The sequence below is a fragment of the Chiloscyllium plagiosum genome, unplaced genomic scaffold (assembly GCF_037043375.1).
Source record: "Chiloscyllium plagiosum isolate Xiang-an unplaced genomic scaffold, Cpla_swu_hap1 HiC_scaffold_40, whole genome shotgun sequence".
In the NCBI taxonomy this organism is placed as follows: domain Eukaryota; kingdom Metazoa; phylum Chordata; class Chondrichthyes; order Orectolobiformes; family Hemiscylliidae; genus Chiloscyllium; species Chiloscyllium plagiosum.
Genome location: NW_028270178.1, coordinates 19,618,382 through 19,630,368, shown reverse-complemented (window position 1 = coordinate 19,630,368; position 11,987 = coordinate 19,618,382).

Sequence of the window (11,987 nt, the reverse complement as noted above, 5' to 3'; positions counted from 1 at the left end):
TTCCAGAGGCATTTAAAAGTATCACAGCATACAATGAAACAGGAAGCAGACAAGAAATCACAAATTCAGTTTTGCAATTGGGAATAAGATATTGGTTTTGCTTCCAGTAACAAGTGAGCCTTTAAAACAAGATTTAGTGGACCATATCAAATTGAGAGGAAATTGAGTGAGGTGAACTACTTGATAAGAACTCCAGAGAGGAAGAAATCTCACAGAGTGTGCCATCTGAATATGCTCAGAAGTTTTATTCTGAAAGGGAAGGAAAGCAAGAGGAGAAGGTGTTAATGATTACAGACAGAAGGAAGAACCAAGTTCAGAGGATTCTGAATTGCACATTCCTCCAGTCAAATTGAACAGTGAGGAAGTTGTCAAAATTGGGATAAATTATTCAGTTACCTTCCACAAGAAAATTGAAATGACCTGAAAGAGTTACTATTATCAAGCGCGGTGATATGCCAAAACAAACTGGGAAGTACGAACCTAATTGTGCATGATATAGCTATAGGAGATGCTGTTCTGATTAAGCAACATCATTAGAGGTTACGTGTAGACTATTGCAAAGTCAACCCCATTACAAAGACTGTTGCATATCCAATTTCACAGTTGGAGGACTGTGTCAAAAAGGTGGGAAAAGCAACTTAGTTTTCCAAGTTGCACTTGCTCAGAAGCTCATAGCAAGTACCGCTGTCAGAAAGAGTAAGGCGATTTCAGTTTTTGTAATGCAAAAGGGACGATATCAGTTTAAAGACATGCCATTTGATATGATAAACGCTCCGGCCCAATTTCAGAGACTGATTAATAAGGTCATTGCCGAATTACTCAACTGTGTGGTGTATACCGATGACCTGGTGATTGTTAGTCACTCATGGAAGGAACATTTACAGCATTTATCGGACTTGTTTGATTGACTTCGGAAGGCAGGCTTGTTGGTAAACCTAGCTAAAAGTGAATTTGCCAAAGCCCAAGTCACCTTCCCGGGCCATGTTACTGGACACGGTTAAGTGGCCCCACGGGATGTGAAAATGAAAGTAATTGGGGAATTTCTCACACCATCGACGAAAACAGCAGTAGTACGGTTCTTGAGGTTGAGTGAACTTGACCAAATGTTTGTGCTGAAGTTTAACAATGTGGTTACTCCACTCACTGGATTGTTAAAAAAGGGCAAGACGTTTCAGTGGACAGTGGTCTGTCAAAAGGCATTTGACTGCCTAAAAACTGTGTTAACTACTGCCCTAGTATTGGCCCCGCCTTTCAAGGTTACTAATGATGCCAGTGATGTGGGCGTCAGTGCGGTGCTTCTGCAGGAAGATGATGAAGGAATAGAAAGACCCATCGGGTATTTTTCATCAAGTTGAAAGTTCATCAGCAGGAGTATTCAATGGTGGAGAAAGAGACTTTGAGCCTGGTGTTGGCATTACAACATTTCAGTGTTTATATCACCAGCAATGCATCTCAGACAAACAGATGCACTGATTATAACCCATTGACATTTGTGGAAAAATTTAAGGACAAAAATACCAGACTGTTTCGATGGAGCTGCCATTCAATTTGACAGTTGTGCATGTGGCTGGTCGTGAAAACATGATTGCCAATGCATTATTGAGACTAGAATATGGAGATACAGAGGCATTCGGTGCGGGGTGAGCCATGGCACAAATTCACAATTGCTTGTGCATGTTTGTATGTGTATAGTTAGTATCATGTATATGTGTGTTTTAGATGATGAACCAGTTTGTTTTTGAAAGGTTTTAAAAATGAAGCCATCTTTTGGTATTGATGGCTCATTTTTCTAAGGTGTCATTGCTGCGGACTTACAGGAAGATGATGAGTAGATAGAAAGACCTACGGGCATTTCTCCAGGAAATTGAACATTCATCAGCAGAAATATTCGACAGTTTAGAAGGAGTCTTTGTGCTTGGTGTTGGCGTTGCAACATTTCATTATGTTACCAGTTATCGGAGGCAAGCACATACACTGACCAAAACCCATTGATGTTTGTGGAAAAAAAAAATTAAGAACAAAAATGCCAGACTGTTTCGATGGTGCTTGTTATTACAGTGATTCACTTTGAAAAATGTGTATGTGGCAGGAAGGGAAAACATGACTTTCAACATATTGTTGAGACTAGAATGAGAAACAGGCATTCGGTGGCAGGAGTAAAACAGGCTGGAATAAAATGTAGTAGTGCATGTTTGCATGATTATAGTCAATTTAATGTGTACGTAGGGTATTGTGTGCTAAAATTTTAGGATTAAGCAGTTTTAAAATGAAGTCATCTTTGGATATTGATGCTTTGTTTTTTTAAGAGGCAAAGTGTGACAATGCTGCTCCTTTAACAAGGTTATGGTGTGCTGGCCTATGTTTTGGCAAAGAGGTCATAAAAGACACAGACTCCAAAAAGTCTGGAGTTGAAGGGTTTTATGGGCAATTTGATTATAGCTAACAGATATTCCCTCAGGCAAATGGCTTGTGCAATGAAAGGGGAGTGGCCAGTTCTCCCAGCTCAGCTTAACTCCGGTTTGGTTTGTTCCTATTATTAGCAGTAGTGTTTTAAAACTGCTGGACCCAAAAAAAAAGCAGGTCCAGGCTGATTCTCCTCTCTCTCTGGCTCCTCTCTTGTTAGACTCTGGATTTGATTTTACCTTTTCTGCCAAGGGATGTTTATGGGGATTGACGCAAGTGCTAGGAACAGCATCATAATGTTGGGATAATCTTTTGGCCTTTCAGATAGTTCATGGTATTCGGTACTCTGTTCTCTTTTGTTTGTGTTTCACTCGGTAATCTTGTAAACAAATTCTGTTTTGATTAAAACCAAGCGGTTTGACCAGTTGCATCACTCCTGGCATATCCACTGTACAACTGCTTAAAGCAACTAGCAAAAGTCAGGTCAAGGCTACTTCCTTGAAATTTTGAGGGGGTCTGGCCTGGTCCAAAACAGACTGGAACTGATGTTGTTCCTTTAATCTGTAAAGGTTCCTCAGGATAGGGTCTCTGTTCAGTCAAGGTCTTCCAAAAACATAAGAGTTAGAGTCGGGAGTGAATATGTCTTGAGGCGATGCGATTGCATTCTCTCAAGTGCTGTCTTCCAAGCCCAGTTGGCCTGGCGAAAGTGCCCACTTCCATTGGCATACCCTGTAACTGCCATGCTCTGCTTAATGTGTTTTCAAATGAGAAAATCATTCAAAACGCCTAGTTGAAATCCAGTTGGCATTCAGCCGGTAGATTACTTTGCATGGAAACACCATTGATCACATTCCCGTTGACAATGAAATACCTCCTCAGAGGTTGGTATTCTGTCACCAAGTCACCCTTTATTTAAACATGTTAAGTACTTGACACTGGTCTGTTTTCCTCAGAGTAAGCTCTCAGAGTGAACAGAACCCCTGACCCTCCTATTCTCTCTGTCAGCAAAGGCTCCCTTATTGGAACAGGTTAACAGCACCAGTCAGGGATCTCAATCACTACACTATCTACATCCTAGTTGGCATTAAAACACCTAAAGACTTGGCACCTTGGCACCCTCACCACCTTGCACCCTATTCACCTGTTGCCCTACATCATTAACCACCTGGGACCTTACTCTTACTGCACTATCAAACCGCACATACTTTATGCATCATAAGACAGTTCTAGCCAGGAAAGATCTGTCAGGACAGAAGTATGGTTGCACATTCCTGAATCTCCTCTCAGAAACAAAAGGGCCCAATCAACAATCTGTGTGAGATTTCCAATCAGTGGAAAACCCGTTCCAGTATTTTGTTAATTTAGAAGGTGATAATGAAATAAAAGCTACATCTGGTGCAAAATAGCTTTACCGCTCACTGTAGTGCATTCCTCTGTCTTTCAAAACTATTTCACAACTAATGATTTAAATCTTACCTTTACTTATCAATGATGTATGTAAGATTTTGTACCAAAGTACCTTTGTATCTAAAATGGCATTGGGATTGGGGACATTGAACACTTTTCACTGTACTCATGTACTTCTGTACTTTAGTACACATGGCAATTAAATCTATTTCTAATTCTCAAGAAGTTAATGCCATTTTATTTTCAAAACGGTTCGATTGCATAATAATACTTTGAAGAAAGGGGTTAATTTGCTGCTTGGTCAGATTGTTGCAACTAATGTAATCCGTGATGCAACTAGATTTCTTGACTCACTGGACATTTAGCATCCAAATAAAATGACTCTGTGGTGACAATATTATTGTATTTTGGCGGACAGAATCATTGACTCCACAGAAACAGACAGCCCTGACTGGGACATTATGAAATACTCAGCAATCTTGTAGATAACACGGATTTGTGACCCGATACTTGCAGCTGTTGGCATTATTGGTAAGTCCTTAAAGCCAGTTATGTTTCTGTAAACAAAAACAGAAGTTTCTGGAAAAGCTCAGCAGGTCCATAGCATCTGGGAAGAGAAATCAGAGTTAACATTTCGAGTCCAGTGACCTTGACTCGGAACGTTTCCAGCAACTTCTGTTTTGATTCTGATTTACACCATCCACAGTTCTTTCAATTTTTATATTTGTGTAAAACCTATTAACTTGACTCCCTCAATCTGTATCGAAATTTGACATACTTTCCCTGGCTTTGGTTATTTCCAATCAATGTTTTCCTAGTGGTTTCACCAGTAGTTCAGTTTTATTTTTGTTTCTCTCTGTCTACTGAAGTACATTTATTTATAAATGTTTTAAAGAGAATTTAGTTCCAATGCCGAGCAGGCTGAGTCAGCATTTATTCCCATCCCGAGTTCCACTTCAGAAGGTGATGGTGAGCTGCCTTCTCAAACCACTGCAGACCATTTGGTGTCAGAGCACCCACATTGAGTCATAGAGCACGGAAACAGACCCTTTGGACCACTCATCCATGCTGACCAGGCTTCCTAAACAGAACTAGTTCTGTTTCCCTGTATTTGACCCATATCCCCCTGAACCTTTCCTATCCATGGAGCTGCCCAAATGTCTTTTAACTGATCCAGCAACACTGGAGGAATGGTGATATGTTTCCAAACCAGAAAGGTGAATGTCCTGAAGGGAACTTGCAAGTAGTGTCATTCCCATCCATCTGCTGCTTCTGGACAGTAGTGGCTGTCAGGGTGAGAGGGAGCTGTCTGAGGGACCTTGGTGAGCTGCTGCAATGTGTCCTGTAGGTGGTACACCATGCTGTTACTGAGCAGCAGTGGGGGAGGGGAACAGATTGAAGGTTTGTGGATGTGGTGACAATCAAGTGGGCTGATAAGTCTGTAATAAAGGCAAACTATTGAAGATGCTGGATATCTGCAATAAACAAGGAAAATATTGGATAAACTCAATAGGTCTGTCAGTTTCTGTGGAGAAAGAAACAGAAGTTACATTTTCAATTCAGGAATGTCTCTTCTTCAGAATTTTCCATGGTACTTGATGGTGTTCAGCTTCTTCAGTGTAGTTAGAGCTGCACCCATCCAGGAAAGTGGAGAGTATGCTCTCACTCTCCTGACTTATGCCTTGTAGATGGTGGACAGTCTTTGGGGAGTAAGGAGGTGGCACTTTTGCAGCAGAGCTCCTAGTCTCTGGCCTCCACTTGTACCAACAAAACTTGTCCTGCTGCGCTTTTCCAGCAGCACTCTGATCTCTACAAACGTGAGAAGGCGTACGTCCCTAGTGACCGGTCAGTTCAACAACCAAAAGCTCATAGTTAACTAGCTCAGTTCTCCTTCAGAAAATTGGTTGCTCGTGTATGACATCCCTGATTGGGTCCATTGCTGTAAAATACCTTTTCCTTATAACCACTCTAATTTGTGGTTTTTTTTGTTCCCCCTAGGTGAGGACTGCAGATGCTGGAGACCAGAGTTGAAAAATGTGGTGCTGGAAAAACACAGCAGGCCAGGCAACATCCGAGGAACAGGAGAATCAACGTTTCAGGCATAAGTCCTTTTTCCCCTTGCCAGTTTAATCAACATGAAAAATCTACTGAACATTTCGGTGAATCTGTCAGCATGACATACTGACATTAAAATATTTCATTAATTGGAATTTTTATTCCTCATTGATTTGTTCATTTATTCTGTTTGCTCAAAGCATGCATTTATGTCATTCTAGTTTGCTTCAATCATTAATTCCAAATTTTCACCATGGATGGTGTAATTGTGTTACTATATTAATCTGAGGCAATTGGTGTGATTTAGCAGACATATTAAGCTGATGTTTTTGCTGTGACTCTAATCATAAAGGAGTGTACCTTTCTTTATTTTACTTACAGTTAACATAATGGGAATTGTGATCCTGAATCGACGCAATTGTGGGCTCTCCAAATCCATCACTTGCTATTTGTTGGCAATTCCTACAGCAGATCTACTTCTCGTCATCCTTAATGTCTTACTGGTCCAAATCAACAATCTTTATTTCCAGTTACTTTCCTCTCCATCACTCCTGGGTGTGCCTTGAGAGTTGTTTTGTACATTGCAGTCCTGACCTGATCAGTTGGTTCACATTTGCTTTCACATTTGATCGGTTTGTAACAGTTTGTTGCCAGAAGCTGAGCAAATTGTAATACGAGAACTGTGTTTGTAGTTATAGTAACTGTGAGTGCAGTCAGCTGTTTGTGGTAAATTATTTGGCATTTTGTATTTATTCATCCAACTGTTATTGACAATGTACCATGGTTTTGCATCACAAAATCAGAGTATCATACCTCATTATTTTGGAAAGTGTACGCCTGGATTAACGTTATAATGATGCCATTCCTTCCAATTGTACTGATTTTGGTATTCAATGCTCTGAATGACAGGACTATTATCAGAGACAACCACATCCATTGTTGCCTCCAGATTCATGGACATAGACAGAATAATAATAATAGTGATTAACTGGAGAGAATCCATCATCTTGCTTGTCACACCAGCTGCTAATGTTATATTGTTGTAGTCATCATTTATTGTACGAGTTTTAATCCAGCAAGAAGCAAACCATAATTATAAGGACAAGACGTTGAATGATCCAATATTTGCCTTTCAAGAAATTGGTTTCATGCTCCGGCTTGTGAGTTCAGACACAAACTAAATTCAGAAAGGAGTTAATCAACAGAGTAAAATATCCATTTACCCGAACTGTTAAACTGTGTAATAGGTCTGACCGCTAGTTGAAGATGTATTTCCAGTCATACAACAGGATTTTCAGCTTGAAAGAGCTTCTGGAATTTCCTTGGCTGCATTAAATGAAAAGATGTCCAGGTCCTTGTAATTAGAAATGTGCCTCTCAGCCACAAAAATTTAAATTAAGTCAGTTGTGCAAAAAATTAATTAATTTAATTTAGAATAATATATCACGAGATTGAGTATGCGTAAAGGATATTGCTGGTCAAAAGATTAAGTCGTCTCTTTTCTGTTTCATGTTAAGACCTTTTCCAATTTCTAATATATTTACAGCTTGGATTTTTCTCATTAATACATTTATGTTCGTGTGCTGAGAGGATAGTGACAGCCTCATTTGAGTACTTTCAATGACCGACTACCATGGCAACCAAATGCAAAGATTAAACTTAAAATCTTCCAAACTACGGTCTTTCTGGGACTGGATGTGACTAGTATTATTCTCAGCTGGGACCCATAACATACAAGATTTAAATGTGTTCCACAATTCACATTCAGTCTTTGGCACTATTACCTAAAAAAACTTGTCCAGTTGTATCCATTGTCGTATGTCATCTCCCACCCTCCATCATTGAAACTACCCCATTGTCAACATTACTGAACCCCCTTTGCATCTGCCTTGCATTTTGTTTTGTATAATCTGCGATAAAATGCCAGTTGAGGTTTCAGTTCTTCCCTACAATTGCGACTCTTTATTGTTACTTTCTCCCTTTTATGTCCGGGCACATTATTTACAATGTAGACTGGATTGTCACTTACCACACCATATCTAAGCAGCTCCCTGAACATTGGGACTTAGCACCCAAGATTTACTGTGACAGAAATACTGAGCACTAACACTAATTAAGAAGAAAATTCTTAACAACTGAGACTCATCGTGTAGGAAATCCTGAAGCAGCCAGGATGTGCTGAAGGAAAAGTAAGCAAAGTGCATGATCTCCTTTGCTGAGCAGATAAAAACATGGTAAACTCAGTGACATACTCCCCACTGGCTATAAAATCAACTGTTTGATGATTGGAATGGAACTGGGTGTTAAGTGATTGTCTTCAGTCATTCCTCTCTAACATGGGGTGTGTGACATTTGGTGGCTCAGTGGGACATTGGGTAGATGTTCTATAAGACCACAATGCCATAATAAATAAGACAGGAGGAGGCTGTTCGGCCCCTTGAGCCTGCTCCATTAGTCAATAGGCTCATGGTTGATCCTACAGTCATCATGTCCACTTCCCTGTATTTTCCCAAGAACCAGTCATTGCCCATCTGATCAGGAAACTGTCTCTCTCAGCTTTAAATATGGACAAGGACACTTTCCCAACACCTCTCTGAGTCAAGGAGCTCCCAAGTCTCACAACCCTCTGAGGGCACAAATTCCTCCTCATCTCAGTCCCCTTAATCTACTTATCTGCAGGAGTACAGACCCACCAACACTGAAGAAGATTGACACCATCCAGGTCAAAGCAAATCACATGACTGTAACCACATCCAGCCCCTCCACCACAAACATTCAGTAATAGCAGTGCGTACCAGCTACAAAAAACACAGCAGATATTCATCGAAGATCCTGAGACAGCAACATCCAAACTCAGGCCAATTTCCATCTTGAAGGAGAGGGGAAGGAGAAACATGGCAACACCACACTCCACTCCAAGTCACTTACTGTCTAGCCTGGGAAATATATCACTGCCCTTTCACTGTCGTTGCATCAAAATCCTGGAATTTCCTCCCACAGAGTATTGTGGGTCAGCCTACAAGCACGCAGATAAGAAGCCACATTCTCAAGGGGCAACTAGGGACAGGCTATCAATGCTGGCCCAGCCCCAATCACTGCATTATAACAGAGAGCAGTAAGCTGACTGGGTAATTTGTGCTCAAGTAAACAATTAAAAACATTTAGCGTCCTCCCTTGTGGCACCCGGCAGCCATACTCTGCTAACACTCAAGTGTCTGTTCTCTTTTATTCCAGTTCAGATTTCCAATCACTTCTCATTTGTACCAATGGAATGCATTCATTTAACACTGAAATAACTGCACAGATGTCGGTACCAATTCACCCAAGTCAGCCTTTACTCACAAGCTCACAGTACGTGGGCTCTAACCAGCCAGCTTAAAGTCAGTGCCTAGAGTGAGGAGACCGTCCTGTTTTCTTTCTTTATTTTCCTCTTTGCTTTTTGTTGATTTACTCCTGACAAGACAGCAGTAGCGCTTGCATTTCTCCCACATCACCCGTGTACCTGCGGCTGTGTGTGCATAAACAGACTCAGTAAAAAAGGCACCATTGTGTCAGAACTTTATGCTGTAATTCCACCACTAGGAAAAAAAAACACTACTGTGGTCAGGGAACCATGAACAAGCAAAGCCCAACAGGGGCAAGGCCTACGTGAGAAAACAACGGGAATGGTAAAAATGAAATGAAAGCTCTATCACCCGCAGTGATAACCTCTCCCTAAAAGCATCGAGGGCATTAGTGGACACCGCATGCTCCCCTCTCCAAGAACCCTCGGCCTCCAACATCACCACAGAAGAGAGACAGGCATTTGGCAGAGACAATCTCCAGTTGAACACTGTCAGCCAGGGCACCCTGATTGGCCCTGGTTAACAGCGCCAGTCAAGGATGTCATAATCAATGTGATCCACCTTGCCCTCATCCAATGACGACCTTACTCCACCACCAAATCCATGGACATGTGCCTGCTCTTTGTCTTGCAGCTTCTTCCGAGACATTTTTCCCACAGGTCTGGTTCCTCCAACTCTGACTCGGACACAGGTGATGTTTACTGGACCATAAACAGTCTCTTGCCCCTGGAGCATCTCGGGAAAGTTTCCTCCTCTTCTTCAGGTGTAACAGCATCAAGGCTGCATCCATCTCAGACTCAGGTTTCTTCAACATGTCACAGAAGGGGAGAACACTGTTTCTGACAGCCTTTCTCGCTGCTATGGGGGGGGGGGGGTGGGGGGGGGGGGGGTGGGCAGGTATGCTTTGCTCAGTCAGGACTGCCTCACTCACCCAAGAATTACATGTCACGAGATCTGACCTCGCCTCGCCCCCATTCAGGGCCATTTCTGTGGTTTTGACATCAAACTTCATCCCCTGAAGTAAACTGTCTGTCTTGCTGAGAGGAAGCATACGGCTGGTATTGGTGTTTCTGATGCTGTTTCAGCCTCCCCACCTCCCAGGTCCGGGAATATCAGGTTTAACCTGGTGCATCATCCCCTTCCCATCAGCAACTCTGTCGGAGCTATCCATATGATTGTGCGAGTAGTGGACCAATAATGAAACAGGAACTGGGACAGTTTGGTATCAAGTGAAGCTGTATGATGTTTCTCTAAGCCTGCCTTCAATGTTTGGATTGCTCTTTCTGCCAAACCATTGATCGATGGATGGTACCGAGAGAGCTGAACATGCTGAATGCCATTCGACATCTGGAAATATTCAAAATCCCCGCTGGAATATGCCATCTCATTGTCAGTGACCAATACTTCTGGAAGCCCATGTAACGAGAATGCTGCTCACAACTTGCCAATCACTATCACGGAGATTGCCAAATGAGCTCTAACCACGTTGAATGGGCATCCACAATAACCAAGAGCATTGAGCTCACATGTAATTGAGTCCATGGTTTACCCAGCTGGTTCCCTGAGTATGGGGGGCACCTGTTGGAGGTAATTTTTATCCTTGTTGGTACTCTGGGAACTGCCCCACTAAGGTCGCTATGTTGGCATCCAATCCTGGCCAGCAGACATAATGTCACGCCAACACCTTTATTTTGGAAACCCGTGGATGACCCTGGTGGCGTTCAGCCAGTAGGTGGGGAGAGATTTTGCTCAGGACAATCCCCCAGCCTCCCGATAATAAAATGCCATCCTCTATAATGAGGGATTGTTTTTTTTTAAAATCTAATTGAGAGAATTGCTTCACAGTTTGTTTAAAATCCCCACAATTGGTTCGCCTGGTCCTGTCCATTCTGCAAACTGTACTGGGTTGATGATTCCTTCCCTTTCCAGCCTCCTGAATTTCTGCCTCTGCTTTTCCCCGTAAGGAAAATGGCACTGGGCGGGCCTTGCAGAATCAGGTAATTGCTTCCTGGTCAACATGCAAGGTGGCCTTTGCTCCTTTGGTAATCCTGAGACTTCATTAGGACATTACCCGAACAGTCATTTTCTATCAAAAAATGCTGAGCCAACCAAAGTGAATCTTTCTCAGCCAATTTCAAACCCCCCACCCTCCTCAGGCTTGGGGCGTGAGCCTTTTACTACAATCAATCAGTAGAAACTGAACCAGCTGCTTCACTGATGAGCTTGCTATATTTTCATCATCTTTGCCTCTACTGGTATTTTGTGCAGCCAGGTATCACACTGCAACATTCTCTCCTGATTTCCACAACCCTACTGATAACCCCTCACACAGGCAGAACAAGTCGCAGGAATCTGAAGCACGCCTTCCTGCATCATCTTTTCAGCTAAGCCTCATCGTCTTCTTTCTAAACTCATTTTGGTGTGGAGTAATCCTCAGGTTACCTTAGAGATCTTGTTTGCCAACTATCTACCTAGCTTCCTAAATTCTAATTGCAAGACCTCACCTCTGCTGCCGCCTATGCTGTTGGCTCCAATGAAGACCGCTACCTCTGCTACTCACCCTCCCTCTCAGAACATCCTGCAGCCACTCTGTGACATCCAAGACCCTAGCAGCAGAGATGCAATACACCATCTTAAGAGTCACACTGACAGCCACAGAAATGCTTCTCTGTTCCTTTAAAGGGCTACTAACACTACTGCTGCTTTTGAGATGGGTATTCGGGGTTAGTGGGTAGGTCGGGCAATTTTTAAATTGTTAAAATCCCTGACCCTGCCCTT